This window comes from Anoplopoma fimbria, chromosome 2 (genome assembly GCF_027596085.1).
Source record: "Anoplopoma fimbria isolate UVic2021 breed Golden Eagle Sablefish chromosome 2, Afim_UVic_2022, whole genome shotgun sequence".
In the NCBI taxonomy this organism is placed as follows: domain Eukaryota; kingdom Metazoa; phylum Chordata; class Actinopteri; order Perciformes; family Anoplopomatidae; genus Anoplopoma; species Anoplopoma fimbria.
In genome coordinates, this window is record NC_072450.1 from 21213824 (window position 1) to 21234190 (window position 20367).

Sequence of the window (20367 nt, forward strand, 5' to 3'; positions counted from 1 at the left end):
GGATCCTGGATGCAGCACAGATCCATCCATTTTCCTGTTTTTCACGTCACTTGTTTATTTATGCAAGAGCATAAATTTCTTCCCCTGCTTTGTCCCCCCCGAGGCAGGCATAAACAGGATTATTTACCGGTCTAATTCTGGCATTCAACCACATCAGAGTGACAGTTTTTCGCAGCAGTCACAGCAACATCTACTGGATTCTGTTTTCACAGAATAACAGTACATTTCATGCAATGCATATTTCAAAATGCAATTTCCATATCAAAGTGAAATTGCAATCGAATTATAACTTGGAAATTGTAGGTCACATTACAATAAATATGAAAGCCGTCAAATCTGAGATGAAATTTCTCATCATGAACTGCAATGGGTAGAGAACAACCCTGCTGTGATGATTTGACGGAATGAGCAGAGAAAATACCCGTTGACTCACAAGAAGTGAAGTCACCGAACATTTCAAAATAAAGCATTTCACAACGTACAGAAATGTAGGCGTACCCAAATTTTATTTTAGGCAGTGACCTTGCAGGTTTTGGTGAGAGGAACAGTTGGAAACTAGAAAGCGGAAAGTTTGAAGAAATTCTATGACATAAAATAGAGAAACACAGGAAATTCTGTGTTTAAGGCCTGTATGTTCAATGAAAGGTGAAGGAAGCAGTACATTTTCCTTGTCAAACGGTGACACCAAATAGTCGACCATTTGATCTGAGGAGCCTGATCGACAGCCAATATCACAGGTGAAGCATGGTTGGAAAAATGTGATACATAGCCTATTTTGGTATTTAAATATCAGGATATTAGTAAAACTGTTGATAAAAGTTTGAAAAACAAAAACATTCAATCTTTCGCCTTAGTGTGGGTGAATAAATCACTATGCAGACCGAGTTGTTCTATTCAAATTTGTGGCACCATCAGAGCAGCATCTTGCTGTTAGCCTCAGGAGGGCTAAATAACGACATAATGTTTCAAAATCAAATTCAAAAATGTATTCGTCAGAACAGAGAACAAGCTATATTTATGATATTTATATATTTTTGATTCTCTGAAATCAGCTGGGGGGAGGCACGTGGGATCAGCTGTTTGCGGTGTGCATAACAGCTGTTTGCGGCTGGCTTCTATCTCTCTCCCTCCCGTTGACTGTCCCTTTGCTTCCCTGTCATTTTCTTTCTGTCTGTGGATTATTACAGTGAGTGGAAAAATGGAATCAGGACCGAAAGTTTTATTCACACAAAAAGCAAGCAGGCTAAACCTGTGCCTCTATCGATCTCCCCTTTGTTTCAGTACGCCGAAAAGCCGCCATCCACACACACAAATACACACTAAACACAACTAGCACTCTCCATTATCCTGGAAAAAACAGCCAACACTTTGCTTTTACTATTTTTCTATAGATACATAAAGCTTAAACAGAGGGAGGATCAATGAGCAGGAAAAAAACACCTTAATATGACAATCAATTAACGATAGTCCCTCAGATAATCACTTAACTTTAACAATATAATCATTACACATCGGTTTATTGATCAACTGTTAATATCAGCACCATAGATTTAAATGTAGATGTCCATTCACCAACATTATTCTGCTTCAATTTTTACAAATGTTAAAAAATAGGATTGCTGCTTTCTCAAAAATCTAAATGGACACAATTTAGTGGAGAGGTCACGCCATTCTGTAACATGATGCGTTCGGTAACTTCATTCACAGCAAATACCAATGTAACACCAGTGTATCGGATCAGTGCGTCACTAGAATTTTCTGTCACAAGAGCTTACTGGAAAAACAAAAACTGCTTCTGGCTGCTTTTATGAAACTGAGTGAGTCTTGAGTGGAAAATGAATTGAAGGAGTGAGCAGGGTCTACTGTAGGTGAGCGGTTGTCCACTGACAAGCCATGGAAATGATCACACCGGGTAAAAGCTGCTACCCTGTTTATAGTCAAATCAACTGACTTTTTAAAATGACTTGTCAATGTGAAATTGTTCCTTAGATGTGGTAAAAAGAAATAAAGCCCCACAAAACAAAGGATTTCAGATTTGAAGAGATTTGAAAGCAATTACAAAGGGCAGTTACAAAGAGACTAATTGAGCACATTGACAAATGCCAAATCAGTCGTGTTAGTCAGCTTTAAATGTGGTCTTACAATATTTGTTTATTTTTTTTAACAACAATTCTAAAATTTGAAAAGCAATACTTCCAACATCACCAGATCTGAATCAACACCTCTGAGACACAGTCCAAACACTAAACTGTACATGACAAGCTTTGTAAAGCTTGCTCTCCAGGCAAACTGCCATTTCACAAGGGTTTTCAACACCAATGCACACAAACTGGTGCACGGGTGCAAAACTGTTTCCATTCTTGAAGATATAACATACATGCACACGCAGAAACAGAAACCCAAATTATTTCAAGCTTGGATTCACAAACACAGCTTTCACTATTCAGATGACTGAAAGTCACCATCACTATCATGAGGTCATCTGTGCACTGCAACCATCGCCAAAAGCTTTCCTTTTCAAGAATATAAACATTCAAAGATTAGAAAGTATGAGAAGTGATGCTTGTGCTGCTCTATTTCTATTGCAAAAATCTATATAAACCAAGAAGTTGTATGATGTTGTGCCTCTTTGTCAAAGGACTTTTAAGGTACTGCGAGTGTGATGGTTGCAAACTGATTGCTGAAAGGTGCAAAGCAAAAACAGTACAGCAAATACCACTCGATAGCAAAGATGATACTGCACATTCATCTGTTCACTTTCATATTCTTTCTTGCATTCCCCTCCTCACTGCTAGTATGAGATCTGATGCTGGCGTGGTCCATCCAGTCGGCTTAAATAAGGTTGGTGTTTTAGAACAACATACAGTTGGATTACTGCTGACTGACGGAGGGAAAGAAAGAACACAACCTAATGTATTCAGTGGGTGAGTTACAAGCTTTGTGGTGTGTTTAGGAGCAGCAGCTAATAAAGATGTAGGACAGAGAATAGACAGTCACCACACCTCTGATGTCTTATCTGAACACATCGCTGTCACACAAACAAGCCACTTGCTTCTCACATGCACACAAACGCACACACTCTCTGAATGTGAAGGCGGATGAGAGTGAGTCACTCTCCCTTCTGGCCATGAAAATAAAAAAAACCTGCAATCTGTGGCAGAGAGACCGGGCCTTGACAATTTTGATTTATATACATATTACTTGAATTTATTCAAATGATTGCGCACCCATTGGTTGATCAGGACTTTTGGTAATGTATTTAATATAAATCTTAGTTTGGTTATGAGGGTAAAATAAAGCAGGTAAACCACAAACACATTTTAAAGCTTACTGTAACAGCAGTTCAATAGTAGTGTGTATTCATCCAGGTGATTACTGCTATCAGTGACAATCAGGACATTCTGCTGGACATAAAACTAATTCTAACAGCTAAGTCTCGACCCGACCCAACAACTGAGGCCAGAGGGACATAAACAAATAGATGCAGAACAACAATGCCTAAATGATGATGCTCAGGACATTTCCATTTCAGCCCATGTCAATGCTACGCCTGCCCAATTTGAAATGTTTTTCTACAAGTACTGGCCTTTCATCTGCACTAAGACAAAGCTTTCACACCGAACGCAGTTGTTCTTTTAATATAATCTCCAGAGTGGATCGATCTTAAAAATGCAAGTCGTGCACTGCAGTGTGGATGTGAAAAACAAAGCTCTTCAAAAATAGATGACAAATGTTGTTACAGACATGGCGGGGTGTTGTGTAACAGTAATATGAAGAAATAGACTTTCTGTTGCCTCCAGCTCTTTCTGATCTCCCCTTTTGCATGCTGACAAAGCCAATAACACAATACAGATGTTCTCATTAACCTACATTTAGGTTTTTGGAGTCAACTTTGGAACCAAAAAAAAAATAGTGATTTATTCAACATTCCCACTGCAGCAGCACAGGAATTACTTTTCACATTTGTTAAAAGATAACACCTAGAGCCGCACTGTTAAACCGCCTGATATGTTCCGTCAATACAACAAGTAAAGGACCTAGACCTGGGATGTCATTCTGCATCCATGTTGGAGACCACAGTGACCCAGACAGGCAAAGATAGGAAGGAACATGATAATATATAATATATAGTTCTGCTTTTCAGTGGTACTGTGACGAGAATCAGGTGCACAACAGCAGACAAAGATAGCAATAAGTGAAACGTTTCACATGGAAAACACTGAAGCTGCATTGAAGTTGTCAATTCAGGGAAGTGATTAATAATGGTATCCTATTCTAATGGGCAAATAAATTGGTTGTTTTAATGAATACCGAACGTGTACGTAAAGTTGGGCGTCAGACTGAGAAAGTAAAGAGGAAAACAGACAACAGGGGAATATTTATGGATGAGGAGGAGACAGAGGAAGTGACAAACAGTGACAGGATGGGGACGATTAAGACCAAGGTTTATTGTCAATAACTTTTGAACTGCAATAATCAAACCAGAGGAATAAGCCAGTGAAAGCCTCTGGTACACATTGCGTGTTGGTTTCCCCAACAACACTTCTAAATATAACCCTCCACAACTGGAGCAAATGTTGAATAATGAAGCGCGGGAGGTTCTGGAGAAGGAAGACATTGCAAAGAAAATTTGGCCAACAGATTTACACAAAATAATTCCCATTTTCTTCTGCAAGGCTCACAGCCAAACACATGGGAGGATTATATATATATATACCTGATTCAACCTTACAGTTTCCATGTGCACCCCTTGTTTATCCATCCTTACAAGTCTTCCTATCAAATATAATAAGATTGTAGGTAGACAGGTCTAAAATAGCCAGAATTTACTAAAATATGAAACAATGCAAAATTACAAAAAAGTCAGCTGCATGTCAGATATAAATAGTTTGAAGTTCATGAACAATATCAACATGACTAGGCCCTCCCAGTCTACTGGTACATCATCATAAACTATACTTGGCCACAGAGCATTTTATTGTCAAAAATGCAACTTTTGCATTCAGCCTTCTCTGAGGCCGAGTCAAACAGGAGCAATGTGTCAGAGCTGGCAAATACTGTACAACATAGATGCTTTGGGAGCCCGGCGGGCTTCAGTGCAGCAGAAACAAACAAACTTAATCTCAAAATCCCGAAACACTGCCACACACGCACCTCATTCTTCATTTGAAGGCTACTGGAATGTCAGCCACTGGCCTCTGATGTGCCATATGGGGGGAAACCAGTGTTTTCTCAGCATCCATACAAGGACTGTAGCCACATCATCTTTTTATGTCTAACATTCCCTTATGATTTCAGAAACATAAAAACAGGGAGAACATATATCTCAGGGGAGAGCAGTTCTAATGCCAGGTGATATGATGACATACATTGTACTTTATCTCCAAATGACACTGAGGCAATTATGCAGAAGGTTGATATCTCCAAAGTACTAACGTGGTTGAAACTATGGATTTTTGGAGCTACTCAATGTGCAGCGAATAAGTTTTCTACAGCAAGACTTTGTGACATATTCATCACACACATAACTGCAGAGGTTTTAGTGTCACCCTAGCCATTTTACAATGCTGGATTTAGAAACAAGTTTAACAACCTTTTCCCTTTTAAAAACGTCTTAACTTCCAGCTGTATTAACTCAAATAAACATTGGCGTGATTTCCATATCAAACTATTTAAAAACTTGAGAGTAAGGAAACTGGCCAATTTGGTCAGTACTCCATTGGGATTGAGGTTCAATACTTGGCCCGATAGAGAGGATGGAAAGAATGTGAGGCTCATTATGCAGTGCCATTAAACTCTGGCCAAAGGTCACTAAATAGGCCAACTCTGTCCTGAGAGCAAAGGAGGGGCAGTATAGAAGGCAATAGCAGGACAAAGTTCTGCTGATCACTAGAGAAGAACAGGAGAACACAGTTTTTTCTGGGATGCCAGTTGACGTTTAAGAAGAAGACCAACATTGGAAACTAGAGGAGTGTAAACTTAACAAGATGATTTTCAAAAATCTTGAATATGTCTCTCAGATCATAGGCCAGCTCCATGAAAACCTTTTCTTCACATCCCCCACAAATTACCCCATAAAACACCCACACTAAAGACCTGGCACTTTTTTTTTTTTCAAACAAAAGATGCCACACAATGCTCCTCCCCTTTGGCCCTTTCTCTACTTGACTGTGGCTCTCCTGCTCTCCTTCTGTTATGGTTATCTACATCTCTGGGAACAATAAGGCCGAGGCAGTGGAGCCCAGAGAGGGCCACAGATGTTCATCACCCCACCCTCCCCCCATGCTACATTCAGCTCTCACTTCTGTTGGTAGAAAGCAAAGGGGAGGCAGGGTGTAGTGGGTGGGTATTGGTTGTGGTGGTGGTGGTGGTGGTGGTGGTAATAGAGTGGTGATAGAAAGGGATAGAGAGGGGAACTAAAGCTATTGTTACCATAAAGAAATAGATGACATCATTCCACTGACCCCTAGCTGCTCTCTTTTCCAAAGTGAAGAGGAGGAGAGCAGCCAGTATGTTATGGAGAGTCAGTATATTCTCAAAACCTTGAAGGATAACGTATTAGACAAAAATACAAAACAAAAACAACCAGCCCAGCCAATCTAATATGGGACAAAAAGAAGAAGAGGACGTCTTTGGATACTGTTTGAGGACCTCTATACTATGGAACATGCTGTGCATCGCTACTACGTTCATTCACACAGTGAGCTCCCCTTCCCATCAACAGGCAGAGTTGGTATTGATCTTCCCTCTGGGTTTTCTATTTACAGTCTGCTGGTTAGCGCCGAGAGCAGGGGGGTTGTCTTCCAGAAACTTTACTCAGCAACCATTGATTTGCAATTAAACCGAGACCCTAAACTCCCCCACCTACTCTGTGACTCGCAAACGCCTTCAAACAGAGGACATGCATACACATTATACTTTCATGGGATTTTATGCCCCAAAAACCACTGCGAAGCAAAGCCAAACCAAATGGTGGCTGCTATAGTTATGGAGAGCTGCGATACTAAGAGGAAAACGTCTTGAAGACATGAGGATGGACAATGACTAGCTAGACGGAAAACCAAATATCTGGCAACATTTGGTGCCCACAAACCACTGATTGACACATAGAGACATATAATAACACCCATGATGTCATGTAACACTGAAAAAAGGCACATAGATGTCTAGTCCTAGGAGAGATGTTCAGCCTAGTGAAGATTAGCCCAGTGAGAGCTTCAAAATGTTTAGAGCTTGTTTAGTTATCATTCAAAAGCACTTAGATAGTATTGCAGTGTTTTTGCATTTCAATAGAAACAGTTTTTTTTTTACCATTTTACCAGTATTTGTTTAGTTTTTTTTAAAGCAGAGCTTAATGTTGCATCCCAGAAGAATTATTGTGTAAAATTCTGCATATGGTAACACTACTTGCAAACCCACTATTGAGCATGCTTGTAGACAGATTGACCAGGCCATGCAGTTGGCTAAGCAGCATGGTCACACTCAAACCACCTCTGAGCACGAGAGTACGACTGTATATATATATATATATATATATATATATATATATATATATATTGGAATTTAAGTGTTCTTTGTATTCTTGTTCTTTGTTCGTTTGTATACTGATGGGATTCTGTCTGTTGCATAATGGTTTCACAATGGCACCAACAGCAATTATGGGTTTGCAGGTAATACCTCTACCACTGAAAGACACCCAGAGCAAGAAAGTAGGAAGATGAGTGGCTACAACAGTCGGCAGACAGCCAGTGGATCTCACAGGGTGTGGTGACTCTTTATCCCAGAAAAGGCAAGACTTTCCCGGGACAAACACGCAAAGTGCTGGTTTGGCCGAGGGAGCAGACAGCAGAGCGAACCAGAGAGGGAAAATAGCTGAGGAGAAACGGCGGCGGCACAGAGCGGGTCATGGCATCAACACGGAGACGGAAACCATATGTCAGCACAGTTCAACACACAAGGGGAAGAGAAGTCTGCAAAGGCAAAGTCTCTCTCGCTCTCCCTGGTTTCAGTCAGTCTTACTGCTTTCTAAGCTCGGTACTGGTAGCATAACATTTACCGCCCATCCCCCAAAGCACACACTCCCACTCCGCTCCCTTCCTTCTACTCTGCAGAGAGAAGTGCAGTTTGGAAGAGGAGGGCCAGGAGGACGAAAATGGCGTGGGAAGGGTTAAGTCCAAACAGATCCATCTGCTTCCTCGTCTGTCCTCCTGGCTGGCTGCTGGCCCCAGTCCAGCTTTTACACAGCCTGCAGCCTGATGCAAAGCATAAACACACACATACACACAACTGGACTGCACACATCAACAACCACAATGCTGACAGGTCTGAGTATTTTCCCAAAAACTTTTTTTCATATATGAAGAGGGAAAGGATTACCAGATGGCCCTCAACAAGATGCCCTAGGCCAAAGACTTGGCTATTCAATTTACGAGAACATTTGAGAATGTCGATAGTATTTCCCTACAATAATACTGAACAAACTATGAGCAAAAGCCACCATTTCTCCTCATGGAAAATTGACAATTTTAAGAGGAAAGGGATCACAACATAATCATATTTCAATAGCCACATTTACATGAAAATAAATATTGTTTTGTAAAACAAAGATTACCGTTGACAGAAATGCCAAAAAAACAGAGTTTTGACATGAGTTGGTAAATACTTACTTTCCGATGAACAAGCTTACACCGGTTTGATTTTATGCAAACCGGCTGAACCCGCATTATGGAACATTCTGGCAAATAAAAAAAAATAGCAAACATCAGCAACCTGTGCCGACTTTTTCACAGAGCTAAATCCAGCTCGTTAGCGTTAGTATAAGGAAAAGGACAATGTGATAAACGTAATAGTATGTTTATCACAAAAATAACATTGTGTTTGTGCAACTAGTGTCTGACAGGCTGTGCGCAATTTACTGTTGGCCGCCAACATGAAAGAGATCAAATATTGTTTGGCTTAATATAGTCCTGGTTTGTATTTGTATTTTTACACCAGCCCAAACCTACAGGAAAGGCCTACAGGAAGTCAATGAGGACTGGACTGAGGGGCAATTCCCTTAACCCTTCCTCTGGTAAAATAGAAAATTCAAAGATTAAGCATCCCAGCCCACTTAATTCAGAAACGCTTACACTGATAATGACCTTAAATAACTTACAACAACCTGTTTGCAGTGTTTACATAACATTTGCAATAACTGTAGAATTCGTTGTCTCCGATTATAATCACATTGAGGGTGCATATAAACAAGGCTTTTCCTAAAAAATAAATAAAAAAAGAGAGAGTAAGGAGGCTACAATAGTTGAAATATGCTTGATAGCGCGATCTCAGTTATGGGCCTTTAATGAAATGGATATATACATGCCTCGACAGAACCATTCATAGTGCATAACCGGGCAGCTGCAGGTGATCAAAGGCAAGTGAATAAAGGGAGGGGACAATGGTGCACGCTGCTGCACACACCCAAATTAAAAGAGTATGTTGTCGCTTAGGGAAGAGGTTGTGTGATGAGGGAACACCTGTGTAGGGAGGGGCCCAAACCTGCCCAGCCCTCAAAGTTATTCTGCCTTTTGTATTTAAACAACACAACAAAAGATACCTGCCTTGATACAGTATACTGTACTGGATTTGCAATGGTGAAGTTAGGCCACTAATGTTAAGCTATGTGTGTGAGAGAGAGAGAGAGAGAGAGAGAGAGAGAGAGAGAGAGAGAGAGAGAGAGAGAGAGAGAGAGAGAGAGAGAGGCGTACAGACTTACAGTATGTCAGACAACAAGGTCAGCCCATCCCGGGAGAGGTGTTGGCTTTCTAACGGAGTACAGCTACTTGAAACCAAGGTCATTGCTCTGTGGCTATGAGAGGGACGGGAGAGTCAGGCACAGCTCTGCCACATGGCCTATGTATGAGTTTGATTTGTTGTGCAAGCTGAATGAGTGCGTAGCGGTGTGTTTTTATGTGCGTGCCTTTCGGATTGATGTGATTCACTGGCAGAAAATAAACAAATGAATGAATGAGTGACATATCCACGCCCGTTCAGGAATTTCCTGAAACCAGATGCCTTTCTGACATAAACAAATCAGTCCATTATCGCTGCCATTACGGCTAGAAACTGCAGTGCCGCAATCTAAGCTGCTTCATTCAGTCTTTAACAGCCCTTTGCATGCTTTTGACTGCCCTCCTATAAAAAAAAAAAAAAAAAAAAAAAAAAAAAAAAGAAGAGGCCTTTTGACTAGAATTGGACTCTCATACAGCTTAAGATTAGAGCAGAGTTTCCTGTAGAAACTTGACACGGTCAAACATATGGTTAGGTTTAGCAATTCAGACTAGCTGCTTATCCAGGCTGAGCCCTTACACACTCCTGTGTAGACATATAAGTCTATATGAGACTATATGGGTAGTTTGTGTCCCTTTGTTATTTGTTTCCACTGTAGATATGGACATTTGGCAATGCAAAGAAGGAACCATGAGACGCCAAGCTGGTGACTTTACCAAAATATATAACTTAAACCAAATATGCGGCTATACTTCTGCATAGTCATGATTTTGATTATGTGCTTTGCATGACAAAACAAAATCAATGGTATAAATATCCATCTATTCTAGTAAACTATGTTCACAGATCTGCGACAGTGCATGTCCTTGCTTGTGTCATTCTCGCCCATTAAGAGCTGGTAAAAAAAAAAAAGAGTATGATTTCTATTTGCACACACTATCCAATACACCCAACATTTGAATAAGCCTAGTGCAAAACAGCCAAAGGGGTTGTACGAGGGCTCTTGGATGAACAAACAAAACTTAACTGTGTAAGGAGGGAGGGCTACTTCAATGTTATCTTATCCTCCCCCACCTTGGACAAGGGCCTAGCAGCTCTAAAATTAGCTGTCACATCCAAACACAGTCTTTGGTGTAGCAGCTACTCTTTGATGGGAACTTGGCTCATGGCTGACGCACTGAAAGCACACTCGAGCCCATCTCAAAATACAGAGATGAAGCCAAGATAGGATACAAATGCAAACTAGAGACACATAGTCCTAGACTGTCTCCATTTTTTTTTTTTACATTGAAAGCATTTGGATGAAGTTACATTGATGTCACTCACTACAACAGCAGAATAAACATTATATAATGGGAAAATGGAAGGTAAAAGAAGTGTTTCCAAGTAAACTTAATTTAGAAATAACAAGATAGGGCACACAGGGAGGATAGTGGTGTAAGACGTATACCAAATAACCTTGACAATAATTACCATCTATTATTTATACAATCCATATATATGAATACAATCCATATAGTTTTCTAAGTAGTATTTATAACACTTAATACTTAAAATGATAACATCACCCAGTCTGTATTTCATGACTACAAGAAGCCACCTAAAAACTAGACAGGCCTTCACAAGATTCTTGTTGACATAAATCAATCATATGAGTGAGGCAAACTGAAAAAAAGAAAGGGAAAAATGAGCTGCTGCACATATATAGAAGTAATGTTTAAGATTATTTAGAATGACATATAAAGAAGGGAACCGATATGACTCAACAGTGAGGACTGTGACATGAAACAGGCTTAAGAAAATAAAGGCTCCCCACAGATGACTAGATGAGTAAGTGGATTGTCGAAAAAAAAACACGGCAATTCATAGACCACCAACATTATAAAGCAGCAGCCAGTCTAAATCAGAATAACCATCAGGTACAGATCCTGTTAGAGCGTGCGTGTATTAACATGTACTTAAGCTTGTGGAAAACAGTGCCTGGAAAGCAACCATGACCTCCCAAGAAGAGCAGGAAGAAAAATCTTGATGAAAGCCAACCAACATCCTGTACTCATGGCTGCACAGATATGTTGCAAGATTCATCTATCTTTGTTTAGTATTCAGCAGAGAACACTTGTTTAATCGAGGTGCGTTATCCCAGCCCCCGACAATGTAGCCCCGCCCCCTATAAAAACTCATGACTTGTGATTGGGGTGAATCATTGCAATGGACACGGCGATCAGCGACCCACTGGTACCCCCAACACGCAGGATGGTGCGAGGGCCCTGCCATTGCTGCTTGCAGCTTTAAGTTGTATGTATGTATGTATGTATGTATGTATGTATGTATGTATGTATGTATGTATGTATGTATGTATGTATGTATGTATGTATATATAGCGTGAGGCCGAATAAATCAATACAGAATGGTTGGCCATTCTTTTTCCATGTAAACGTTGCCAAAAGGTTTACTTTTATGACGCATAGATGTGTTCCTTGAAACAGATATATATAACCAATAGCCTAAACAAGAATAAAAAACAAGAAAAAAATGCCAGACCTAATTTAGCGTGTGCAAATGCAGTATGAACTACATATACACTCATACATGCATACATAAACACAAACACACACACCCAAAAATGCACTTAACTTGTGGCCAGCAATCTTGAGACAAAAGCAAAACTATTTGTATAAGCCTCAACCATGATTATATGAATAAGAATCAGAAGAAACAAACGGACACAACATTTACTGATAGTGGTAAATGGAAACATCACTGTTACAAGCACATGCTGCTACTGTGCTTAGTTGCTTTTCCTTCTTTATCATTTGACTACACAAATCCTTTGTCATCTCTCAGCATAAAAATCCCAAACTCCTCAGAGGGAAAATGCAAGAATAAAGAACAAGCCTTGGACTCAAGGCTGCAAGATGTTGTACATAAAGCTGCTGCTATTTATCTCTTTTCACTCTCACGCCTACGAGTTATTTCTACTCACTCAGAGTGCTAACTGGTCTCAACCTCCATTACACAGAGCACACTGGCATCCCACTCCCACCCTACTAACAGTGGCAGAATGCCAGGTTGGGAAGTGTGTGTGTATGTGTGGTCGAACCGCACAAAAACACAGAATAGAGTAGTACTAACAACCCATCAACCTTGATAAATATGACAAAGACATTTAATGCTCCAAAAATGAACTCACAACATTGTAACAAAACAGACAATGCAAAAACAAAAGTCTTTATATATATTGCAATATAAAAAACAGTGATAATCATCCTAAATTCTGTTTATTTTCAAAGTTAAATTGTAAAATAAAGATGGTAATGGTAAATGGACTTGTATAGCGCTTTTCTAGTTTTGACTAATCAAAGCGCTTTAACACTAAATGTCATTCACCGACTTATACCATCGCCAATGTTGTGCAGCCGGAGTTAGAGTTCATTTTAGGAGTACTGGAGGTCTGTGTCATATTTCTCAAGGTTGTTGGGTTGGGAGATGATTCCGTGTTTTTGTCATTGTCATGTGCAGAACCCAGGGAGTTGAAACCCCCCCCCGAAGTTGAATCCCCTGGGCAGCGGCTGACATCACCCGTTAATTAGTGTAAAAATACATACGTTTCATTATTTAACTGTGCCAGGTCTACCTAGACTGTAGGTTATCAATGGGATACACTGGATTAGTCATGGAAAATTAGAACTGTGATAATTTTCCTTTTGTATTAAGCCGCAAAATGTAGTTCATTTGCAGACATCCCACGATGTGACTATCGAGCATGCACATATCGCAATGTTGATGCTGCAAAGCCCAAACTCTAACCTCCTGTGTCACCACTGGACATGCTGATGTGGAGCCCTTGATCAAGCAGTAATGCATGGTTCTTCTTATTACCACATACCCTTGCTTCCCATCTCCCTGAAACTGTACGACCTATGGCAGACCTCAAATTCCTCTGCCTAAGATGTGAGCTCCCTGCCATTCAGCTTGCTATTAGCGTATTTCTCTGCACTCCATGCCACAGAGCCTCGCCTGTTCCCCTGCAAACAGACTCCTTCTATACGGCATCAGTGTGCAGCCTGCCTTGAGGGGGAGGAGGAGCATTAGAGGGGAGGAAGAAGGGAAGGCTGGGAAAACAAAGCCTCTATAGTCGTCTCTCCAGCCGGGCCAGGCCGAGCCGCACTAGCGGGGGCGAGTTATGTAATGTGACTGGCAGGGCCCACTTCCCTCTTCGGAGCTGCTGCACACACTAATCCCCACTGAGGAACAAGCCCTGCTTTGGAGGAAGGGGAGGCGATAGAAGGGGAGCTGTGGAGAAGGTGCGATTACAAGAATTTCAGCCTTTCATCTGCACCAAATCGAACACACGGACGCCTCCCCTCTCTTAGCTCCTCTGCTGAACGATAACAGTCAGGATGATATTAGCACGGCTGGCGGCAGCATAGAGAGGATATTTGTAAAAGGTATATACAAAGGTGGTTATAGTTCCCACAAGGCCTGAGTGCATAAGAAGTTCAACGCACATCACTGCTAAACTATACTTTAATACCGTTTGTAATAATTCATATAATAAACACGGTCGGCACATTTGTGTGCAGGGAGAGTGTGGTGGGATCATGTTATAGAAACGTAATGCATATTATGCAAACAGCTTCTGCTCTACAATCTTCTTCAAACACCTCTGCAGTAGAGCATAGAGGAATCCAGGACTCAAAAGGGCCTCTAATCACTAATCACCACTAATGGCTACGACATCAGTGCATTACAGAGGCTCTGTACTCAAACGTTCAGACCAAAGCAGAGCATTGTCAAACCCACATGGAACCCAGATAGGGAGCAGGCCGACAGTTATGAGGCACGAGCTTAATGACGCTGAGAGGAAGTGGCAAAAAGACATTTTCACATAAGACAAACAGACTGAGTGAAGAAAAGGACAAGTGATTACTAACCACGGAGGCCAGGTGGAGGATTTAGAGCGGTTAAAAATAAAAGTCTGATTCTGATTTACTTAGCCGCTTGCCTGGAAACCATGTGACTCTCATGAGGAGAGGGAGAGTGGCAAAGGGTTTGTGTGTGCGTCTGTGTGTGTGTGTGTGTGTCCAGCCCCCATAGGAACACGCACACACAGCATGTACTCCACTCCTGGCACCATAATAAGCTTTGTGATCAGTTTCCTTGGTTTCCACTGACAGTAAGCAGATATAGGCGGCTCGGAGAGGTAAACAGTAGCAGCTCTTTCTGGTGCACAGCCACAGGCTCACAGACTCAAGAGTGGTGGGTGGGTGGAGGTAAGAGAGACAGAGGGGGAGAGAGATGAATTTGTGCTGAAGAAAATGAGCCAGTGCTGCAGCTGTTGGTTAGAGCTCAATATAAAAAACTTAATTTTCCTATTATCTGTAAATCCTATTGGAATGAGACTATAGGGATTCTTAAAATCCTTAGATCAATCTTTGCATTTGCAATTTTTCTCAGTATATGTATGTAATCTAATATATACATATATACATGTATGTATGTATGTATGTATGTATGTATGTATGTATGTATGTATGTATGTATGTATGTATGTATGTATGTATGTATGTACAGTACCAGTCAAAACTTTGGACACACCTTCTCATTAAACTACTTTGAAGAATCTAAAATATAAAACATATTCTGGTTTGTTGAGCATTTGTTTGTTTACCACATAATTCCATATGAGTTCCTTCATAGTTTGGATGTCTTCAATACTAATCTACAATGTAGAAAAAATAAAGAAATAAAATAAAGAAAAACCATTGAATGAGAAGGTGTGTCCAAACTTTTGACTGGAACTGTATGGATGTATATGTATGTATGTATATGTATGTATAAAAATTACAAATCAAGTTATTACAATGTGCAGAACAAGGTTATTTTAAGATAAAGAACCCTTTGGTGTTATTCAGATGATAGCTGGCTATATCAACCACTTTGAATCATGATGGTCCCGTAGACTGTGATGTTAATAGTCAGTTAATGTCTGCCAGCCCACCACAGTTTAATGGGTATGTTGGACTCAGGAAGGTTAGCTGACACAGGCTATCTTGTAGCCAATCCAGGGATTTCATCTACAGGAGGGATATACTAAAACAAAAAACTCTGCACACTGATCTGAGCTCTTTTTTTTTTGGTTTGCGACTCTGGCTTCACACAGTGAAAGTCCCACAATAGTTTGTGGATTCTACTTCAGATGTCTGCAGCTGTCAGGCTGATGTCTTGTCGATAAAAAAAGTGCCAATGTATTAGTAAGCAGACTTTTGGTTCTGTTGTGTCTGTGCAGGTCATAATGAAAGTTGATGCAACATAACCATATACATGCATGAGGACGCCATTGAAAGTGGCGCAGAAGTCGGGCTACAGAAAATATATGTGTCATGTTTTAGTCATAATGACCCAAAAATAAATCCATGATCCAGCTTTATAACCGGGGAAATGTTTTAGCAATTTGGCATATCATGTGTGGAGGAAGCAACAGTGTTACTCAGTTGTTGAATGCAGAAGACATTTAAGTTCCCCGGATAAATATCCTGATGTGTCAGGGGCATTGGCAGTCCAGGCACTAATCTCTATGGTGTCATTTTTTTTGTATGTATCTTAAAATATCATGACCTCTACTTAAATTCAGAGAATGCGGTTTTTTTCCCTCTTTTTATCCCTTCGGGACTGAAGTGCCTCTGCAGTGAATGCAATCCATGATTGCAACCTTCCAGTAAAAGCTAGGCAGCGGGTTTGTTGACAGAAATTTGAACAACGATGTCCTTCATCAAGGTGTGGTTTGTATACAATGCCAGTAGTTTTGCCAGTAGTAGTGAGCAGTAAACATTTTTGAGACATGAAGATGTCCGATACAAGCGGTTATTCACACATCTGCGTTCAGGCTGTAGACGGCGGCCACAGCTGATTGTGGCCACTCATAAAGGATTTACGTATTTCTGAAGTGATGCCTGTATTTTGTATACACCAGCTTTATGCCTAGAACATAACGAGGTATTTTCCTGTTTTGTACCGTTTACATATTTCAAGAGAAACAGGAAAAAGTTTGGATGTTTATTCCCGGGGATCCCTTTCCCAGGATTAAACCCTATGCTGCACTCTTCAGAAGCTGTGACCTACTGCACTCTTCAGAAGCTGTGACCTACTTTTCACTGTCTCTCACACTCACACACACACACACACACACACACACACACACACACTCACACACTCACACACACACACACACACACACACACACGAAAACAGAGGTTTGCCATGCACTAAGACCCATTCTTAATACATGCATCCCAATGGACAGAGTCCATTGCTGCTGTTCTCTCATCCTGCCTGTTGGTACAAGCAACTGCTGCATGGCTGACAATGAAGTGTAGAGCCTGATGCTTGTAGTATGTAAGCACATATGTATACAAGTAAACTCAAGCGCAGACAGTCTTAAAAAACAACAACATTACACTGGTTGTTTGGTTAAGCAAGAGGTACTTGAGGTGCCTGATGTTCCACTGTGCAATGATGTCACTTATTAAGCTTAAGAAATTACAAACATGGGAAAAAAGATGTGTCCCCTCATGTCACATGGCTGACACCAACTTAAACTAAATTTAACAAAGCATTAAGACTTCAGAGGAGCCAATATTTCATATACGGTAAAATGATGTATGCTTGAAAATGTAATCAAATGAAGGACGATAAAAAGACTAAAGTTCTCCAGTTGCTTTTTTCACAAGAATATCCACACAAACACACAAACACACAGCACAATGGACTTCATGAGGATATATGAACGCCAGCACAAACCGCAAAGTCCAAAACACATCTTTTTAAGAAACAAGTGCTTAACTAATAGCTTTTCAATGAAAGTGGCCATAAAATGAGTACCAACTGATGGTTAGATTCAAAAAGAAAATATATATATTTGTCAACATACCGATTCCATGGCTGTGGAAGAATGTCAGTGGGCTAAAATCCAACTAGAAAAACACCTGTCGTCCGAGTCCACAGAATCCTGAAAAAACAAGATGAAAACAAACCAAGGATTAATTACAAGAACAACACAAGCAGTTTCACATTCCTTACGATGGACGGGTACTGGAGTAGATGCAGAGGGTCATGTTTCTCCTACAAGGATCACTTCATGCACAGTTCCCTGGCAAGCTGAGAAAGGCCTGTGGGACAACAGGTTACTGGGGCAACGACATGCATTTGGTCCCATTTTTGTTACTTCGACCCAACATTGACCACACCAACGAGGGTCTTTAATCCAAAAAGAGTAGAGCTGTGAATCTTCTCTGGCCTCAGGATTCAATATTAATTCACCTGTCAACGATTCTCAATGCATCTTGGTGCTATACTACTGTACATGGCTACTTTGTCAAGAATAAATACAAGCAGTCAGAAAAATCTGAACTCTTTCTTTATTTAAAAAGTGCTTTACAAAATCAGAATACAACAGTATATAATATAAATAGCAGCATTTTTTCAATACCAGTATTTGTGTGACCGACTTCAGAACATAAACATTATAAAAACAAAACATAAAACCTTCTGCAGTGGATCAAAAGTCTGCTGCAATCTACAAAAATGTGGTTTTTACATTGCAGATCTAAGGCAAGGCACTGCATAACTAGCCTAGCAGCTAGCAGGCTTTAGCTAGTTAGTGACATTTACTTACTCTACTCTACACTAACTTGGTTTAAGTCCCAGCATCTCCCGACAGAACACCAGCATGGTTATATTTCAGCACAGCTTATATCGAAAGTGAGAGCAACAAGATAGCGGACTGCCGAGTGCCATCTCAGCTCCGTGCATAAGAGGTGTGTTTAAGCTCCGCCCTCAGTGAAACAGAGATCAGAGGAGATGAGATATAGAGAGAAAGGAAAGACAAAAACAAAGACGAGAGTCAGTCAAGGACCCAAAAAAAAGCGATTAAGAATCACACTGAGCTGAAATGAAACCAACTGACACTGTTAGAATGTAGTGTACTGTTGATAAAAGCTGTTAATTTGTCACTTGATTAAGTTTTAATATGTTTTCATGCAAGAAACTAACACCTCCGGTCCATAGATTCAGGCTTTTTCCCCTCATGGCAGGGTTGTACAGCTCAGGATCACTGATTACGCCACTGGCGCGTTACGTTTCTCCAAACGTTGATACGGTTTCAACTTTTCGGCCCACACTGCCGCATCTTAAATGAGGTACCCACAGTCAAATGAATGGGAGGACTGGCGTTCATGCTGCCACACCTGACTTGGTGTGAATGCAGGATAAGTAGCCAAATGAAGCTTAAGACAACCTAACCTATCCAGCTAAAGCCCAGTACCCAACCTTGCTGGCCGCCTGCCCCTCACCAGGTCGCCTCAGGATTTAGGAGGCGGGACATGGGGGGAATATAACAGAGTCCACCCAATTTTAACCAACATATGCGCCACCAATCTGGTATGAAGGCATCACAAGAGGACTGAGGAGCAACAGTCAGTAGAAACTAGTTGTCATCTTAAACATCATATAAAAACTGTTCTTATAAGTGTCTGGGATATGAATTTTAACCCTAAATTGAATCAATATAAATGTGTAACTGTTTTTCTTTTATGCGTCATTGTTCATTTATATCTCTCCTACAGGATAATATCAAATAGGACCTGAATGGAGGGTTTTACAGGATAGAGAACAAAGGCTGATAGTACAGACAGGGTGGCAGGTGGGTATTCAGGACCGGATTAAGGCCAGCCCTCAATGGGATGGCCTAAGTGTTAAGGAGGATGACGGTTAGATGTGTGTTTGTCTTTGCACTGGCGTGGAACCTGGGGGGGCTTTCCCAGCGGGAAGCACAGGATTGACGGATTGTAATAATCCAGACAGGAAGCAGAACACTAACCTCCCAGCAGAGTTTTGGATACAGAATACAGACAATCCCCCCTGATGATCGCCAACAAAAACTGCCAAGAGATACACTTTTAACCGAGAACTCTTAATTACAAAAACCATGACAACAATAACAAACATAACACTGAAAGCAAATCGAGAAACTTCAACAAAGGTTAATCTCTATATTTAACCATTTCTGAACAGGAAAACTATGGAGCTTTTAAGAAGAAAAATATAAGTTAAAAAAAACTGCAAGAAAATGCATCATCTATTGTTCATTTCAGTGACAATTCCAAATGTTTAACAAGCCTCTTAACAGCTGCCAATAGTTGAATTGTAGGTTTACGTCAAGTGTTTACCAAAGTGTTATTCACAAATTATGTGAATATACATTTACAAACAGAATCAACAGGGATTTGGAGAATTTTACAATTAATTGATGTACAAATCATACAATAAATATATAAATATGATCTCCTCAAAGCCACCAGACTGCATTCAGTGAACAAAAATGTTACCTTGCTACTTTTCGTAAAACACACTTCACTTAAACTCAACAGAAACCAGATAAAACCCATCCGTCAACGGTCTTCTTTAGTCTTCCCGCACTTCCACTGTTCAAACTCTGGTTTGAAAGTCTTAAAGAGAGAGAGAATAAGTAACAGAATACTAGAAAGGGGCACTCAGTAGAGTGCAGATTTCCGTCAGGTGTGTCAGAAACGGCCGCTGCTT

The 20367-nt window shown here is 40.6% G+C and overlaps 1 protein-coding gene across 2 annotated transcripts in view; it reads right to left on the reverse strand.

Moving 5' to 3' along the window:
• The window catches only part of ankrd11 (ankyrin repeat domain 11), a 91758-nt gene that overhangs the window by 52856 nt on the left and 18535 nt on the right, over nt 1-20367 (reverse strand). For both annotated transcript variants that reach the window (XM_054608381.1, XM_054608371.1), the window contains exon 2: nt 17699-17776. The gene's annotated coding sequence lies outside the window, so the exon portion shown is untranslated. The remainder of the gene's footprint in view (nt 1-17698; nt 17777-20367) is intronic.